Source organism: Ovis canadensis, chromosome 4 (assembly GCF_042477335.2).
Source record: "Ovis canadensis isolate MfBH-ARS-UI-01 breed Bighorn chromosome 4, ARS-UI_OviCan_v2, whole genome shotgun sequence".
Lineage (NCBI taxonomy): Eukaryota > Metazoa > Chordata > Mammalia > Artiodactyla > Bovidae > Ovis > Ovis canadensis.
The window spans coordinates 32,121,682-32,140,274 of NC_091248.1; the positions used below are offsets into that span (position 1 = coordinate 32,121,682).

Sequence of the window (18,593 nt, forward strand, 5' to 3'; positions counted from 1 at the left end):
TGCTGCTGCTGCTAAGTCGCTTCAGTCGTGTCTGACTCTGTGCGACCCCATAGATGGCAGCCCACCAGGCTCCGCTGTCCCTGGGATTCTCCAGGCAAGAACACTGGAGTGGGTTGCCATTTCCTTCTCCAATGCATGAAAATGAAAAGTGGAAGTGAGGGCTCTCAGTCATGTCCGACTTTTAGAGACTCCATGGATCACAGCCTACCAGGCTCCCCTGTCCATGGGATTTTCCAGGCAAGAGTACTGGAGTGGGTTGCCATTGCCTTCTCCGAAGATCATATGGATGAGCCCTAATCCAAGATGACTGGTGTCCTTATAAGAAGAGGAGAATAGAACACAGACACATTATGGAGGGGAGATCAAGTGAAGACATAGGGAGAGGATAAAGCAACAAGAGAACCCAGACTAAAACCAATTCTCCTAACACCTTGATCTTGAATGTCTAGCTCCCAGATCTATAAGAAAACAAATTTTCATATTGTTTAGGCCACCCAGTCTCTGATACTTTTATATAATAGCACTAGAAAATTAACACACAGTGTAAAATATAGCTTTATCTTTTTATGGGACAATTGAAAATCTAACATCCAAATTGAGATATACTGTAAGTTTTAGATACACCCTATATTTCAAAGCATTCCTTTGCAGTAAATAATATGAAATGTATATAGCTGTAGTGTATGCAGCTGTATGTATGTGTATGTAATGTGTATGTATGTAGTGTATATATGTAGCTGTAGTGACTACATGTAGAAATCACAATATTCTCCATATGTTGTTTTATATACTTATTAGATTGCTTTAAATATGCTATTAAAATTAAGGTCACTTTGTTTTTCTTTTTTAATGTGATATTTTTGCCCTTTTTAGTATATCTAACAGTAAATTTAAAATCATTTATATTGCTCATATTATGTTCCTATTAGAAAGCTATGTTCTAGACATTCCTCTGGCTGTAATATAAGGAAATAGGAAAACTAGTTAGATGGAAGGTAAGATCATATGAGCTCAGATCACATATTTTTAGACTTGGCATGGATCTTAAAGTAATAACTTGCCACTGATTTTAAGCATTCTGGTTAGACATAGATGCTACCATAGATACCTCATTTTCTATAAAACTTTTCCCTGATTCTGAATGATGGTCACTATATGTATTTTTCTAGCATTTCTTTCTGATGTATATCATAAAGAGATTTTAAATGTTATGTTTCTGACTTCTTAACCAAATAATTAAGTTTGAAATTTTTTTTATTCTAAGCCTGTTATTGGTTTCTGAATCTTAAAAGATGTATTAACGTAAGAATGGAATTTTACATGTCTTTTTGCCAAAAGCATAAACAGTATGCTTTTTTAAATTATTTACAACATCAAATGTCTCTATGGAATCATTCCTTTATTACAATTACATTCCTTAAAAAGTGGACTGAAATAGAATGAAAGTAAATTTTTCTACTAACATGTAAAATTGGTAGGACATAACTATAATGAAAGAAAATGATCTCTTGATTTTCGAGAGTAAACTTTACCACTTAAAAATAAAAGATCTAAGAATGAGGTTTAAAAAACTATTATTTAAAAGCAACACATTGCCCATCATATGCCATAATTCAAGACTTCTGAATAAAAGACAAATTCTCAAAATAATTTGTATATAAGTTACTGTTTTTAACAAAGGTAATGTCTCAAAGTAAGAGGAAAATTTAAGTGTTCATTCTTTCTGCAAGATAATCCAATAAAATATCATGAAAATCGGCTTTTATCCAGTCATCATTAGAGAGTAGAACAAGGTAAGGTATACAGCGCAATTATGTCTCATCATCTTATGACATTATGTTCTATTAATTTAAGAAGATTGCCTTCTCTCTTCTTGATAAACTCCACACAGTGGCCTGTTTTAGGCCTACTGAAAATTTTACATTGATAAATCAGGTGTAATGAATTTTGGTTCACAGATACAGTCTTGGGCTCTTTGGGCACATTTCTTGAAAAGATCATCAGTTATGATACAGATAAAGAGACAGTAAGTCATTTCTTGATGCCTTCCTTTTGGAAACTCAGGAACTATACCTGTCTGCCTAAAGATTCAGAAAATTTCCAAATAAATACTTTATGTTTCAGAGCATTTAATGATATAGAAAACATATTTAAGGTTTAGCTGTATTGCTATGAAATACATAAGAGGAAAGCAAGTCATTATAGCCCATTAGTCTAGAAATTGCTTAAGTCTGTTTCTATGAGTTACCTTACAAAATCTCAAGTCCTACCTACTGTTCTAGACTCAGTGGTATTAATGAAGCTCTGTGAACAAAATAACAATACAAAAGCTATCTGGCAAATAGTACATTTAAAATTATGAGACTTAAAAAATAATATTTTCATAAGAACAGTCCTTGAGGGTAGTGATGTAGGCACCTACTGATCAAGATGAACTACTTTAGACTTGGCTGTGAATAGCAGTGAATTCATGTTGTTGTTCTGTCATTAAGTTCTATCTGACTCTTTGCAACCCCATGGACTGTAGCATGCCAGGCTCATTTTCTGAAAGATAAGTTTAGTCACAATATTTTATATATGAATGTAAATGCTTTACAGAGAAGTTGCCATTCTTGTTCTGTACATTACTGACAAAGGTGAATTTGTATCTTAGAGGTAAAGTTAATGAAACAAGTACCTGTAAGCAGTGATAATTATTGATAAACCCGTAGATTAAGAAGACTAGCTTTAAGTACTGAAGATATGTGTTCAGTCCCTGGGTTAGGAAGGTCCCCTGGAAAAAGAAATGGCAACCCACTCCAGTTTTCTTGCCTTGGAAAGCCCATGGACAAAGGAACCTAGCATGCTGCGGTCCATGGAGTCACAAAGAGTTGGACATGACTTAGTGACTAAACAGCAACAGCAAATAGCCCAAGTGAAGGGATACAAAAAGACATTCCACACATCACTAATCATCATGGAAATGAAAATCAAGTCCACAATGATATGTAATCTCACATCTATTAGAACAGTTGTGCATCATCAAAAAGACAAGGGAAAACAAATGTTGGCAAAGATGTACAGAAAGAGGAACAATTGGGTACTCTTGATGGGAATGTAAATTGGTATTGTTGTAGTTCAGTCACTCAGTGACGTCTCACTCTTTGCAACCCCATGGACTGCAGCATGACAGGGTTCCCTGTCCTTTACCATATTCCGGAATTTGCTCACACTCATATCCATTGAGTTGGTGATGCCATCCAACCACCTCATCCTTTGTCACCACCTTCTCCTCCTGCTCTCAGTCTTTCTGCTCTCAATCTTTCCCAGCATCAGGGTCTTTTCCGATGAGTCATCTCTTCACATCAGATGTGCTGTTGGTGGGAATGTAAATGTCACTATGGAAAATAGTATGGCAGTTCATCAGAAAATGACCCAAGAATCCTTGTTCTCAGTATTTATTTATCCAAGGGAAATGAAAACAGAATCTCAAAGAAACATCTGTAACTCCATGTCCATTGCAGCCTTATTCACTACAGTCAAGCTATGAAAACAACTTAAGTGTTGTCTGTTAAAGAGGGAATAGATAAAGATGTGACATATACATGCAAAGATGTGATGTCCAGATAGATAGATAGATAGACAGATATTATATTCAATGATGAGAAAGAAGGAAACCATGCTGCTTGTGATGACATGGATGGCATGCTTGAGGGTATTATATGTAGGGAAATAAGTTAGACAAAGATAGGATATGATATCACTTATATGTAGAATCTTAAGAAGCTGAACTTTGAGAAACTGAGAAGAGAGGGGTGGTTGCAAAGAGCTAGGGGCAGGGTGCAAATGGGTAGATGCTGATCAAAGAATACAAGTGTTCATTTAGGAGAACTACATTCTGGGAAGCTAAAACAGCATTGTCAATATAGCTAACAGTACAGTATTATACACATGAAAGTTTGTGGGGGGGGATCAGAGTTTTGAAGTATTTGCTTCTTATTTTCATTTCTAGCATATTCTATATGAAAAACAAAAGCAAATTATATATTTTCTATTACTTTTTTCAGAATACAAATATTCTCAACGTTAAGAAAAACTAATATAACTGGTAAATTGAATTATAATTCATTAAAGGTAAATTCATTAAAGGTGCTTACTAAAAACATCATACCATAAATACAACGAAGCTGACCATCTATTCTGAACATTTGAATGTGATATATTCTGAGTTTCTCAAAGCAGAATACATCTGTATTTCTATTAATCATTCATTAAGCATAAAATGATTCCCAAGCTGGTCAAAACAGGAATACCTAAGGGGTAATTGTTTGAAGTTTCAGACTTTCCTGGCTTTACTACTGTACTCTCGTGTCCTCTAGGAGAGGAAAAGAGTCATAATTATTGAAATGGTGATGCATTCTGTCAACTTCACATTCACCAAGGAACTGATAAATTGTAATATAGGGTTTTAGCCATAATTAAAACAGAAAAAATTCACTATTGATACTGTGTCAGAAATAAATAGAGATTTATTTAATCCAATGTCTAAGAGAAGAAAGGTGAAATGAAGGATCCTTGAAGGTCAAAAATATACTCATTGGTTAGTGTTCAAAAGACAAAGATCATGGCATCTTGTCACATCAGTTCAGTTCAGTCTCTCAGTTATGTCCGACTCTTTGAAACCCCATGAATCGCAGCACGCCAGGCCTCCCTGTACATCACCATCTCCCAGAGTTCACTCAGACTCACATCCATCGAGTCAGTGATGCCATCCAGCCATCTCATCCTCGGTCGTCCCCTTCTCCTCCTGCCCCCAATCACTCCCAGCATCAGAGTCTTTTCCAATGGGTCAACTCTTCACATGAGGTGGCCAAAGTACTGGAGCTTCAGCTTTAGCATGATTCCTTCAAAAGAAATCCCAGGGTTGATCTCCTTCAGAATGGACTGGTTGGATCTCCTTGCAGTCCAAGGGACTCTCAAGAGTCTTCTCCAACACCACAGTTCAAAAGCATCAATTCTTTGGTGCTCAGCCTTCTTTACAGTCCAACTCTCACATCCATACATGACTACTGGAGAAATCATAGCCTTGACTAGACGGACCTTAGTCAGCAAAGTAATGTCTCTGCTTTTGAATATACTATCTATGTTGGTCATAACTTTTCTTCCAAGGAGTAAGCATCTTTTAATTTCATGGCTGCAGTTACCACCTGCAGGGATTTTGGAGCCCCAAAAAATAAAGTCTGCCACTGTTTCTACTGTTTCCCCATCTATTTCCCATGAAGTGATGGGACTGAATGCCATGATCTTCGTTTTCTGAATGTTGAGCTTTAAGCCAACTTTTTCGCTCTCTTCTTTCACTTTCATCAAGAGGCTTTTTAGCTCCTCTTCACTTTCTGCCATAAGGGTGGTGTCATCTGCATATCTGAGGTTATTGATATTTCTCCTGGCAATCTTGATTCCAGCTTGTGTTTCTTCCAGTCCAGCGTTTCTCATGATGTACTCTGCATAGAAGTTAAACAAGCAGGGTGACAGTATACAGCCTTGATGTACTCCTTTTCCTTTCTGGAACCAGTCTGTTGTTCCATGTCCAGTTCTAACTGTTGCTTCCTGGCCTGCATACAGATTTCTCAAGAGGCAGGTTAGGTGGTCTGGTATTCCCATCTCTCTCAGAATTTTCCACAGTTTATTGTGATCCACACAGTCAAAGGCTTTGGCAGAGTCAATAAACAGAAAGAGATGTTTTTCTGGAACTCTCTTGCTTTTTCCATGATCCAGCGGATGTTGACAATTTGATCTCTGGTTCCTCTGCCTTTTCAAAAACCAGCTTGAACATCAGGGAGTTCATGATTCACGTATTGCTGAAGTCTGGCTTGGAGAATTTTTAGCATGACTTTACTAGCATGTGAGATGAGTGCAATTGTGTGGTAGTTTGATCATTCTTTGGCATTGCCTTTCTTTGGAATTGGAATGAAAACTGACCTTTTCCAGTGTCACATCACTTCATGGCAAATACACCAGGAAGCAATGGACAGTGACAGACTTTATTTTCTGGGATTCCAAAACCATTGCAAATGGTGACTGCAGTCATGAAATTAAGACACTTGCTCCTTGAAAAAAAAAAAAGCTATGACAAACCTGGACAGCATATTAATAAAGACATCACTTTGCCAACAAATGTCCATCTAGCCAAAGCTTTATTTTTTCTAGTAGTCATGTAAAGATGTGAGAGTTGGATGATGAAGAAGGCTGAGTAGTATGGAATTGATGCTTTTGAACTGTGGTGTTGGTGAAGACTCTTGAGAGTCCCTTGGACTGCAAGGCCATCAAACCAGTCAATCGTAAAGGAAATCAGTCCTTAATATTCAGTGGTGGGATTGATCCTGAGGCTGAAGCTCCAGTACTTTGGCCACCTAATGCAAAGAGCTGGCTCATTGGAAAAGACTCTGATGCTGGGAAAGATTGAAGGTAGGAGGAGAAGGGGATGAAACAGGACAAGATGGTTGGATGGCATCACTGACTCAGTGAACATGAGTTTGATCAAGCTCTGGGAGTTGATGAAGGACAGGGAAGCCTGTCATGCTGCAGTCCATGGGGTCACAAAGTTTCGGATAGAATTTAGCAACTGAACAAACAATAACAACAAATATGTGTAGCAGCTCCTTAAAGCTTTGGCATTATTTTCCCATTTTTAAGTCATTTCAAAGAAATTTTGAAGGGATGAAGTAAATATATGAGCTAAAGTCCCCCTCATTGCTTCTAGGATATGATTCAAATCAAAGTGAGGCTTAAAATGTTCTTCCTGCCTGACATTGTTGTTTCATCTACTCTTACACTCCTCTTTCAGGCTTGGCTTACTTTAGTCACTCAACCATGCCAAGATCTTTCAACTCTTTGTTTTTGAACCTGCAGCTCTACCTGCCAAAACCCACATGAATCTTATTCATCACTGATTAACTAAAACAGGACAATGTCTAGTAAAATGAAACTACTCAATAAAAATATTAACATTTTATGTAGACTTTAAAAAATACAACAGCATAAAGCTCCCTCAGTGAAGTGTTCTACTAGCATAAATATAGCTAATACTCCCATGACTTTTTTTTTCATTTTAACCAAAATATGTGACATGAGCTACAGTATAAACTATTTTATGAAATAGAACTTAAATGAATAAAATATATTGGCAAAACCACACATGAAAATCAGTTATATTACCATTTCTCCCAGAGACAAGTCTACCTTGGGCTCTTTCCATGAGAAATTAATTACTTATCATATTTTAAGACATTGTACTTTATACAATATGTTCATTAGTATGACAGTCCTATAGTATGTGCAGCCATAAGCTGTGCATCCCTTTGAACATCAATTGATTTTGGCTTAATGGTGTACTGTTAATTTATTCCCCAGGCTGCTGTTTCTCACCTCTGCCAGGTCATAAATATGGACTGGTTGCTTTTCTATGTATTTTGATCCTATTCTCAATTAAATTCCCCATATCTACAATCCTAGGAAGGGAATGCATTTACTATACATGTATTTTCATGATAGTCACCTCTGCAAGTTGGTGAGCTGAACTCTTGAGACTTTCAGTATACTTATCTTTGTATGGGAAATATCCAAATATAACTGATACATATGTTCAGACTTCCATTATATTTTCATAAGCTGCACTAGGGGAAAAGAAGAGACTGAAAATGCACAAGGGTTTTAGCCTTTGAAGAACTTTTGTTTTCTTTTTTTCTATGTTAAAGAATGTGCATTTTTTTCATATAATAAGTACATATTTTTAGGGACTGAGACAAAAGCTTTTATTAGCTGTATAAGCTTTCACAAAGGATCAGCCATAGAGAAATACAGTCTAAGACCTGTTTATTGACTGGCCTTTACATAGCACTGATTAAGTTCTGTTTGTACTTTTAAGTTGTTTGACTATATTAAATAATATAATCCTCACAATTGCTCCAAAAGTTGGTTGCTGTATTTATCTCCATTTTACTATCCATTTTATTAATGAGAAAGTAGACCCCAAAACTAACAATAGATATTTCTTGCCATAGAGGTATTTGAACCCAAGTCATCTGTTTCCCTGGTGGCTCAGGGGTTAAAGGCATCTACCCGGAACGTGAGAGGCCTGGGTTCAATCCCTGGGTCGGGAAGATGCCCTGGAGAAGGAAATGGCAACCCACTCCAGTACTCTTGCCTGGAAAATCCCATGGAGGGAGGAGCCTGGTAGGCTACAGTCCATGGCGTCTCAAAGAATCGGACACGACTGAGTGACTTCACTTTCACATCTGTTTCCAAAGTCCATATTCTTTGCTACAAAGTTACAAAGGCTTGATTGTTCATTGATAATGTTTTAAATATAGACTTTTTTAAAAATAAACTGAGATATCAATACATAAAGTTACTGGGAGCTTGTATTTGATGCTTCTGTGTATTAATATTTGTTGACCTCAAATGATTATATAATAATCACTTCTACAGAAGCAACCAGACTCCCAGTCCCGGCTCTTCTCCACCTCCAAACATTACCTTTCAGCTTGCTTCTGCCTGAATTTTTGCCTCAATCATACTTAAAATGGCATGCTACTCCTATCCTTACCTTTAGCCTCTGCTATGACCCTCCATCACCGACGATGGACATGAGTTTGAGTGAACTCCAGTTGGTGATGGACAGGAAGGCCTGATGTGCTGCAATTCATGGAGTTGCAAAGAGTCGGACACGACTGAGCAACTGAACTGAACTGATGACCCTCCTGGTGAGTACCAAACTTTAAGATTCACTCATAGGTACTTTTATAAAGTACTTAGTGACCTTCCAGATTGAGTTGATGCCTTTCTCTTTTGGATCTCATGTATAGAATATTATCATAGTGCCTATTACATTCTATTGCACTCATCTTTTTTCATACATCTCTCTGTCAATTTTACTGTGAACAAATGAGGACTGGAACTCTGTCTCATTATATTTTGTATTTCTAGCACAATTCCTAACATAGAGTGGTAGGCAAAAAATTCTAGGCCAATGCATGAACAAATGAGTGAATATATGTTTAATACATATGTCCAAGATACTGTCATTGGGACATAAGAGAGTACCCCAAGTGTGCAAATACAAAATATGGATTATTGATGGCACCTGCTCTACTTTAGCTTAAATGGTTGGCCCCAGTGATATTATTTATGCTAGCAGGGCTCAAGCAGTTCTATAGACTCTGTTTTGTTAGAAAGGTTCTTTTAACAGGGGCAAATAACTGTCAAGATCACAATTGTTACCTGCGTGTAGCATCATGAGCTCACAGAACATGGACAGTCACTTCTATCACTGCCTCAATAATCACCTAACCTCCCTACTGGAAACTGACACTACCAGTAGAAAGGCAGAAGCTGTTTTTGTAATCTGTGCCATTATTAAAGTGATATAATCCCAGGCAAGAGCAGAATAGTAAAGGAATGTTCCTTAGAGTCAGGAAACAACTCAGATCGGCTAAAAGAGTGCATTAGTCTTGCTCCAGCTAAATTAAATTAGAACCCCTGTGTGAAGTTCTAACTATTATAGAATTTTCTTCTTACCAGATTAACTTCTGGTAGATTGTTTCTTCCAACAAGGTGAAAATAAGTACATTGTTGTTTACTTAGGTAGTGTTTAATAAAAGCAATAGATACTCAACAGATTTTAATATAAAATTTATATCTAACAAATTTCTTATCTGGAAAACTTTTATGGAAATTCAATCTAATGCATGTAATGTAATATTTAGGGTGCATCAGTGTTCATATTTCTTGATCAAAACAAAACATAAAACTGAGGACTTAGACTACATAATAAAAAAATTCTGAAGCTGCTTTAATACAAATAAAAGTGTATTGGAAAAACACCAACTTAGTTAATTGCATTCTGCCTTCCAAAATTTTGGTGATTGTTAAAAGTAAGGTACTTTAGAAAAAAAAATGTTTTCATTAAATAGTGATTCATGAGATTTAGAACTGAAATTAAATCAGCAATAATAATTTCCAAATGCCAGAATTTCCATATCCATATCAAAGTAATTGGTTTTTACTTTTCTTTTGTTAGTGAAATGCCTCTTACTTTAAATGTGAAATTTAAGAGTACACATTCTTATCATCACAGAGGTAATATGAGTAATTCAGTGACTATAAAGATGACATCTGCAATAACATGGCTATCAGAGTATTCTTAAAATCTCTCCAACCCCATTTTACTTAACAAAAATTTGAATGTAATTTGCTTATTTTGCCACAACTTCAACCAGTGTTTTTTCTTAACTTATCATCAAACAGTTGAAAGAACAACTTGTGATTACTTGTTTCTCTCCTTTTGTTCTATTATACAACTGATAACTATCTGGCTTCAGCGTCTGAAAGTCCTAGGAAAAATTAACACTATCATCACCAATTACAACATGAGTGCTAACTACAGTAGCCTCATATTGAATTCTATTTTACTTGGTTTATATATGATAATTCCTTTTTAATTTTTTAAAATTTATTTTAATTAATTAATTTCGGTCTTCCTTGCTGAGAAGATTTTTCTCTCATTGTGGCAAGTGGGGGCTACTCTCCAGTTGTCTTGCTTGGGCTTCTTTCACTGTAGAGCAGGGGCTTTGGGGTGTCCAAGCTTCAGTAGTTGCAGCTCCCATGCTCTGGAGCACAGACTCAGTAATTGTAGTGCAAGGGCTTAGTTGCTCCATGCATTGTGGGACACTCCCAGACCAGGGATCAAACTCATATGCAAAGAATTGGCAGGCAGATTCTTCACCACTGAGCCACCAGGGAAGTCCCAATAATTTATTTTATTTTGCAATCCATGTTTCCCTTGTTTGACATTACTAGTTCCTGTCATTTTCGGCAGGATAAGATAGACCATGTTTCAATAACAAATGAACCCTAAAATCAGAGTGGATTAACATGGTCAGGTTTATTTTTGCTTATGACAAATTCAGTGTGAGTTTTGGAGGCGTTTTCTCTATTATGGCTCTGGATATTTGGTCTCCCAGTTTATGCTGATGAGAAGAAGTACAAAGGATGAAATTTATTGGCTCCTGACTTTCTTAGGTCACTGTTAGGTTCGGTTCAGTTCAGTCGCTCAGTCGAGTCTGACTTTTTGCGACCCCATAAATCGCAGCATGCCAGGCCTCCCTGTCCATCACCAACTCCCGGAGCTTACTCAGACTCACATCCATCGAGTCAGTGATGCCATCCAGCCATCTCATCCTCTGTCGTCCCCTTCTCCTCCTGCCCCCAATCACTCCAAGCATCAGAGTCTTTTCCAATGGGTCAACTCTTCACATGAGGTGGCCAAAGTACTGGAGCTTCAGCTTTAGCATCATTCCTTCCAAGGAAGTCTTAAGGCTGATCTCCTTCAGAATGGACTGGTTGGATCTCCTTGCAGTCCAAGGGACTCTCAAGAGTCTTCTCCAACACCACAGTTCAAAAGCATCAATTCTTTGGTGCTCAGCCTTCTTTACAGTCCAACTCTTACATCCATACATGACTACTGGAAAAACCATAGTCTTGACTAGATGGACCTTAGTTGGCAAAGTAATGTCTCTGCTTTTGAATACGCTATCTAGGTTGGTCATAACTTTTCTTCCAAGGAGTAAGTGTCTTTTAATTTCATGGCTGCACTCACCATCTGCAGGGATTTTGGAGGCCAAAAAAAGTCTGACACTGTTTCCACTATTTCCCCATCTATTTCCCATGAAGTGGTGGGACTGGATGCCATGATCTTTGTTTTCTGAATGTTGAGCTTTAAGCCAACTTTTTCACTCTCCTCTTTCACTTTCATCAAGAGGCTTTTTAGTTCCTCTTTACTTTCTGCCATAAGGGTGGTGTTGTCTGCATATCTGAGGTTATTGATATTTCTCCCGGCAATCTTGATTCCAGCTTGTGTTTCTTCCAGTCCAGTGTTTCTCATGATGTACTCTGCATAGAAGTTAAATAAGCAGGGTGACAATATACAGCCTTGACATATTCCTTTTCTTATTTGGAACCAGTCTGTTGTTCCATGTCCAGTTCTAACTGTTGCTTCCTGGCCTGCATACAGATTTCTCAAGAGGCAGGTTAGGTGGTCTGATATTCCCATCTCTTTCAGAATTTTCCACAGTTTATTGTGATCCACACAGTCAAAGGCTTTGGCATAGTCAATAAAGCAGAAAGAGATGTTTTCTGGAACTCTCTTGCTTTTTCCATGATCCAGGGGATGTTGACAATTTGAACTCTGGTTCCTCTGCCTTTTCTAAAACCAGCTTGAACATCAGGAATTTCATGGTTCACGTATTGCTGAAGCCTAGCTTGGAGAATTTGGAGCATTACTTTACTAGCATGTGAGATGAGTGCAATTGTGTGGTAGTTTGAACATTCTTTGGCATTGCCTTTCTTTGAGATTGGAATGAAAACTGACCTATTCCAGTCCTGTGGCCACTGCTGAGTTTTCTAAATTTGCTGGCATAGTGAGTGCAGCACTTTCACAGCATCATGTTTCAAGATTTGAAATAGCTCTACTGGAATTCCATCACCTCCACTAGCTTTGTTCATAGTGATGCTTTCTAAGGCCCACTTGACTTCACATTCCAAGATGTCTGGTTCTAGATGAGTGATCACACCATCATGATTATCTGTGTCATGAAGATCTTTTTTGTACAGTTCTTCATTACTTAGAGTCTATTGGCCAGAATTATTCATGTGGTCCCATCTAATGGAAAGGGATTGTTTGGTGTCATATCTGGGTGAACTAACTGTCTCTGCTATCCTTGTTTGTTTGTTTTTTTTTCAATATAAATGTATTTTTTTAATTGGAGGTTAATTACTTTACAATATTGTATTGGTTTTGTCATACATCAGCATGAATCTGCCACAGGTATACATGTGTTCCCCATCCTGAACCCCACTCCCTCCTCCCTCCCCGTACCATCCCTCTGGGTCGTCTCAATGCACCAGCCCCAAGCATCCAGTATCATGAATCAAACCTGGACTGGTGATTCATTTCATATATGATATTATACATGTTTCAATGCCATTTTCCCAAACCATCCAACCCTCTCCCTCTCCCACAGAGTCCAAAAGCCTGTTCTGTACATCTGTGTCTCTTTTGCTGTCTTGCATACAAGGTTATTGTTACCATCTTTCTAAATTCCATATATATGCCTTAGTATACTGTATTGGTGTTTTTCTTTCTGGCTTACTTCGCTCTGTATAATAGGTTCCAGTTTCATCCCCCTCATTAGAACTGATTCAAATGTATTCTTTTTAATGGCTGAGTAATACTCGATTGTGCATATGTACCACAGCTTTGTTATCCATTCATCTGCTGATGGACATCTAGGTTGTTTCCATGTCCTGGCTATTATAAACAGTGCTGCGATGAACATTGTGGTACATGTGTCTCTTTCAATTCTGGTTTCCTCGGTGTGTATGCCCAGAAGTGGGATTGCTGGGTCATAAAGCAGTTCTATTTCCAGTTTTTAAGGAATCTCCACACTGTTCTCCATAATGGCTATACTAGTTTGCATTCCTGCCAGCAGTGTAAGAGGGTTCCGTTTCCTCCACACCCTCTCCAGCATTTATTGCTTGTAGACTTTTTGATTGCAGCCATTGTGACTGGTGTGAATGGTACCCCTGGTTTTTAACCTAACACATTAAAAAGTCCCTTTCCATATCCTGGTCCTCCATTCAAATCAAGATCTGTTGTCAGTTGTTTTCTTTCAAACTGAAAATATTTTCTGACTGATGCACTTCCTTTATCTGGCTTAATATATGTCTTCTAATGAGTTCCATTATACATCCTTTACTTTTGCCATGTTTCTAATGTTTTGACATATATCCCCATGCTTTGCCAATGACAGAATCTGAAAATACCATACACCGGTCAACAAATTCAAGATGTTTAAGATAAATGATCTTCCTGTATCCCAAACACCCTCCTCTTTTTTTGTACAGATTCAGTGAAGAACTGATGCTTTCGAACTGTGGTGCTGGAAAAGACTCTTGAGAGTCCCTTGAACAGCAAGGAGATCAAACTTGTCTGTCCTCAAAGAAATCATCCCTGAATATTCATTGGAAGGATTCATGCTGAAGCTGAGGTTCCAATATTTTGGCTACTTGATGTGAAGAGCTGAATCATTAGGAAAGACCCTGATGCTGGGGAAGATTGAGGGCAAGAGGAGAAGGGGGAGACAGAGAATGAGAAGGTGGGATGGCATCACTGACTCAGTGGGCATGAATTTGAGCAAACTGAGGAAGATAGTGAAAGATAGGGAAGCCTGGCATGCTGCAGTTCATGGGGTCACAAAGAGTTAGCGATTGAACAATAGTCATCTAGATAATTTTTTAATTCATAGTAAATTCTTTCTGTCCTACTCCCCACAAATCAAGTCAAATATAATTCCTAAATTGGGAGTTCCTGGGTGGCTCAGTGATAAAGAATCTGCCTACCAATGCATGAGACACAGGTTCAATCTCTGGGTTGGGAGAATCTCCTGGAGGAGGAATGGCAACCCAATCTAGCATTTTGCCTGGAAAATCCCATGGACAGAGGAGCCTGGTGAACTGCACTCCGTGGGGTTGCACAAAGTGTAAAATCAGACACAGGTGAGCAACTGAGCATGCATGCACCCATTGTCGTATCTTAAGTCACCATTTCTCACCTAGACTTTTGAAAAGCCTCTTCATCTGATTTTCTCTCTGCTTGTCTTCCCATTCTTCTTGAGTTATTCTGATTCGTATGCCATGCTTGTATATTAATTTCCTTAAATTTTATCAAGGTAAACAATAAGTTTTAAAGGTATAAATGGCCTATACTTCACAGGACTTTTTCATATGCTAAAGAACATGCATTTTATTGTTGGAATGAATAGTTTTGAAGACTTAAACATTAGCAGATTTTGCTTTTAAAATGATGGTGTTAACAAAAATTTTTAAAAAGCTGCCTTAAGAGAAGAAAAAAAACAAAAGAAAGAGAAAAGTTAGGAAGTTATTTCAAAAGAGTAGGTGATACAGGGAGGCTATAATTATCTTTTAGTAAACATTTTTTTTTGAAGTTTCAGATTTTAAGGTCAGTGTTCCACAAATCAAAGGCTGTCATTACTAAATGATTCTTCATTACTTATATTCATATATTTTAAAAATATACTTTTCAGAATATAAAACTTTCAGAAAGAACTCAACAGCAGTTAACATCTATGGCAGGAGATAATACTATCTTTTAAATGTAGCATTATGCTTAGGTTCCTTTGAAATAAGGATGTTTATAATTATTCCTTATTAAAACAACCTCTTTTTTTCAAACCAAAATAAATAAGTCAGCTGACCTTTGTTAGTCTTATGATATCCTCCTTATGAAAAACATAGAACATGTTTCATAAACAAAAGGTTACAAATCTTAATGGATTATTTCTAATTTAAATTTTAAGAGAGACTCAAAATCTGTAGTTTTCCCCTGCTGTATATACTTTATTACTCCAAGCAGATTCTCTTTTTGAAATGAATTAATTTTGAAAGTTTCAAAATTTTGTTTTTGTTTTTTTTTATATAAAACTGATACAAAGATTTAGATTTATTCAGTTGATGTTTTTATAGTAGAATAAATTAGGGAATATACTAAAAGAAATCTAAAATCATCTGCTCTACTATGAGCCTAGAAAGATCACCATGTTCTACTCAAAAGAATGCTAAAGATTAGAATATCTCCATAACAGAAGAATATAAAAATTGTATAGTCTGATATAATCAGAAATTTTATAAAAGCAGCTAACAGTTTATAGTTTGAGATGGAAAATAACAACACATATAGGATTATTTTGAAAATAAATGCCACTGCAATTTAAAAATTATGTTAAAAGGAGGTTGGATAAAAGGTAAAATGTTATAGATGATACTTGTCTAGGACATTTTTTCACACATCAGTTCAGTTCAGTCATGTAGGACTACTTGTGACTTCCATAGACTGCAGCTCACCAGGCATCCATGTCCATCACCAACTTTCAGAGCTTTCTCAAACTCATGTCCATCAAGTCAGTGATACCATTCAACCAGCTCATCCTCTGTCATCCCCTTCTCCTTCTGACTTCAATCTTTCCCATCATCAGGGTCTTTCCCAATGAGTTAGTTCTTCACATCAGGTGGCCAAAGTATTGGAGTTTCAGCTTCAGCATCAGTCCTTCCAATGACTATTCATGACTGATTTCATTTAGGATTGACTGGTTGGATCTTCAGTCTTCCCCAACACATTTCAAAAACATCAATTCTTTGGTGCTCAGCTTTCTTTATACTCCAATTCTCACACCCACGACTGAGCAACTTTTCACTTTCACTTTCTTTTCTTTTTCACATCCATATATGACTATTGGAAAAATCATAGCTTTGACTAGAGGGACCTTTGTCAGAAAGTAGTGTCTCTGCTTTCTAATATGTTGTCTAGGTTGGCATTGGGCTTCCCGGTGGCACCAGTGGTAAAGAACCTGTCTGCCAATGCAGGAAACACAGGTTCAATCCCTCAGTCAGGAAGATCCCCTGGACAGGGATATGGAAACAAACTCTAGTATTCTTCTTTGGAGAATCCCATGGACAGAGGAGCCTGACAGGCTATAGTCCATAAAGTCCCGAAGAGTCAGACATGACTGAAGTGACTTAGCATGCATCCAGGTTGGTAATAACTTTTCTTCCAAGGAGCTAGGGTCTTTTAATTTCATGGCTGCAGTCACCATCTGCAATGATTTTGGAGCCCCAGAAAATAAAGTCTATCACTGTTTCCATTGTTTCTCCTTCTGTTTGCCGTGAAGTAATAGGACTGGATGCCATGATCTTAGTTTCTGAATGTTGAGTTTTAAGCCAACTGTTTCACTCTCCTCTTTCACTATCTTCAAGAGGCTCTTTAGTTCTTTTTTACTTTCTGCCATAAAGGTGGTATCATCGGCATATCTAAGGTTATTAATGTTTCACCTACCAAAGTTTATTCCAGCTTCTATTTTATCCAGCTGAGCATTTCACATGATGTACACTGCATATAAGTTAAATAAGCAGGGTGACAATATACAGCCTTGACATACACCTTTACCAATTTGGATCCAGTATGTTGTCTGTCACATGTCCAGTTCTAAATGTTGCTTCTTGACTTGCATACAGATTTTTTTCAGGAGGCAGGTAAGGTAGTCTGGTATTCTAATCTCTTTAAGAATTTCCCACAGTTTGTTGTGATACACACAGTCAAACTAAAGCAGAAGTAGATGTTTTTCTGGAACTCTCTTGCTTTTTCCATGATCCAGCAGATGTTGGCAATTTGATCTCTGGTTCTCCTGCCTTTTCAAAATCCAGCTTGAACATCTGGCAGTTCATGGTTCATGTACTGTCGAAAGCTGGCTTGGAGAATTTTGAGCATTACTTTGCTAGCATGTGAGATGAGTGCAATTGTGTGGTAGTTTGAGCATTCTTTGGCATTGCCTTTCCTCTGGATTGGAATGAAAACTGAACTTTTCCAGTCCTGTGGCCACTGCTGCATTTTCCAAATTTGCTGACATATTGAGTGTAGCACTTCCACAGCATCTTCTTTTAGGATTTGAAATAGCTCAACTGGAATTCCATCACTTCCATTAACTTTGTTCTTAAGCTTTGTTCTTAAGGCCCGCTTGACTTTGCATTCCAGGATGTGTGGTTACCTTGGTCAGGAAGATTTTTTTTGTACAGTTCTTCTGTGTATTCTTGCCACCTCTTCTTAATATCTTCTACTTCTATTAGGTTCATACCATTTCCATCTTTTATTGTGCCAATTGCATGAAATGTTCCCTTGGTATCTCTAATTTTCTTGAAGCGATCTCTCGTCTTTCCCATTCTATTGTTTTCCTCTATTTCTTTGCACTGATTGCTGAGGAAGGTTTTTTTTATCTCTCCTTGCTATTTTTTGGAACTTTGCATTCAGATGATATATCTTTCCTTTGCTCCTTTGCCTTTAGCTTCTCTTCTCTCCTTAGCTATTTGTAAGGCCTCCTCAGACAACCATTTTGCCTTTTTGCATTTCTTTTTCTAGTGTATGATCTTGATCACTGCCTACTGTTCAAAGTTACAAACCTCTGTCCATTGCTCTTCAGACTCTCTGTGTATCAGATCTAACCCCTTGAATTTATTTCTGACATCCACTGTATAATCATAAAGGATTTGATTTAGGTCATACCTGAATGGTCTGGTGGTTTTCCCAACTTTCTTCAACTTTAAGCCTGAATTTTGCAGTAAAGTGTTCATGATCTCAAGCCACAGTCTTATTTTTGCTGGCTGTATAGAGCTTCTCCATCTTTGACTGCAAAGAATATAATCAGTCTGATTTTGGTATTGACCACCTGGTGATGTCCATGTGTAGAGTCATCTCATTGTTATTGTTGGAAGAAGGTGTTTGCTATGACCAGTTCGTTCTCTTGGCAAAACTCTGTTAGCCTTCGCACTGCTTCATTTGGTATTTCAAGGCTAAATTTGTTTGTTACATCAAGTATCTCTTGACTTTTGCATTCCAGTCCCCTATAAGGAAAAGGAGATCTATTTTGGTTGGTAGTTCTCGAAGGTGTTGTAGGTCTTCATCAGTTCAGTCGCTCAGTCATGTCCGACTC

General features: G+C 37.5%; 1 long non-coding RNA gene across 1 annotated transcript; it reads left to right on the top strand.

The window, feature by feature from the left end:
* The first annotated feature begins 8,367 nt into the window (after positions 1–8,367).
* On the top strand, positions 8,368–14,965 carry LOC138438764 (uncharacterized). Its single transcript, XR_011256462.1, has 2 exons — positions 8,368–8,741; positions 13,942–14,965. It is a non-coding gene; the product is annotated as an uncharacterized lncRNA (long non-coding RNA).
* Positions 14,966–18,593: the final 3,628 nt, after the last annotated feature.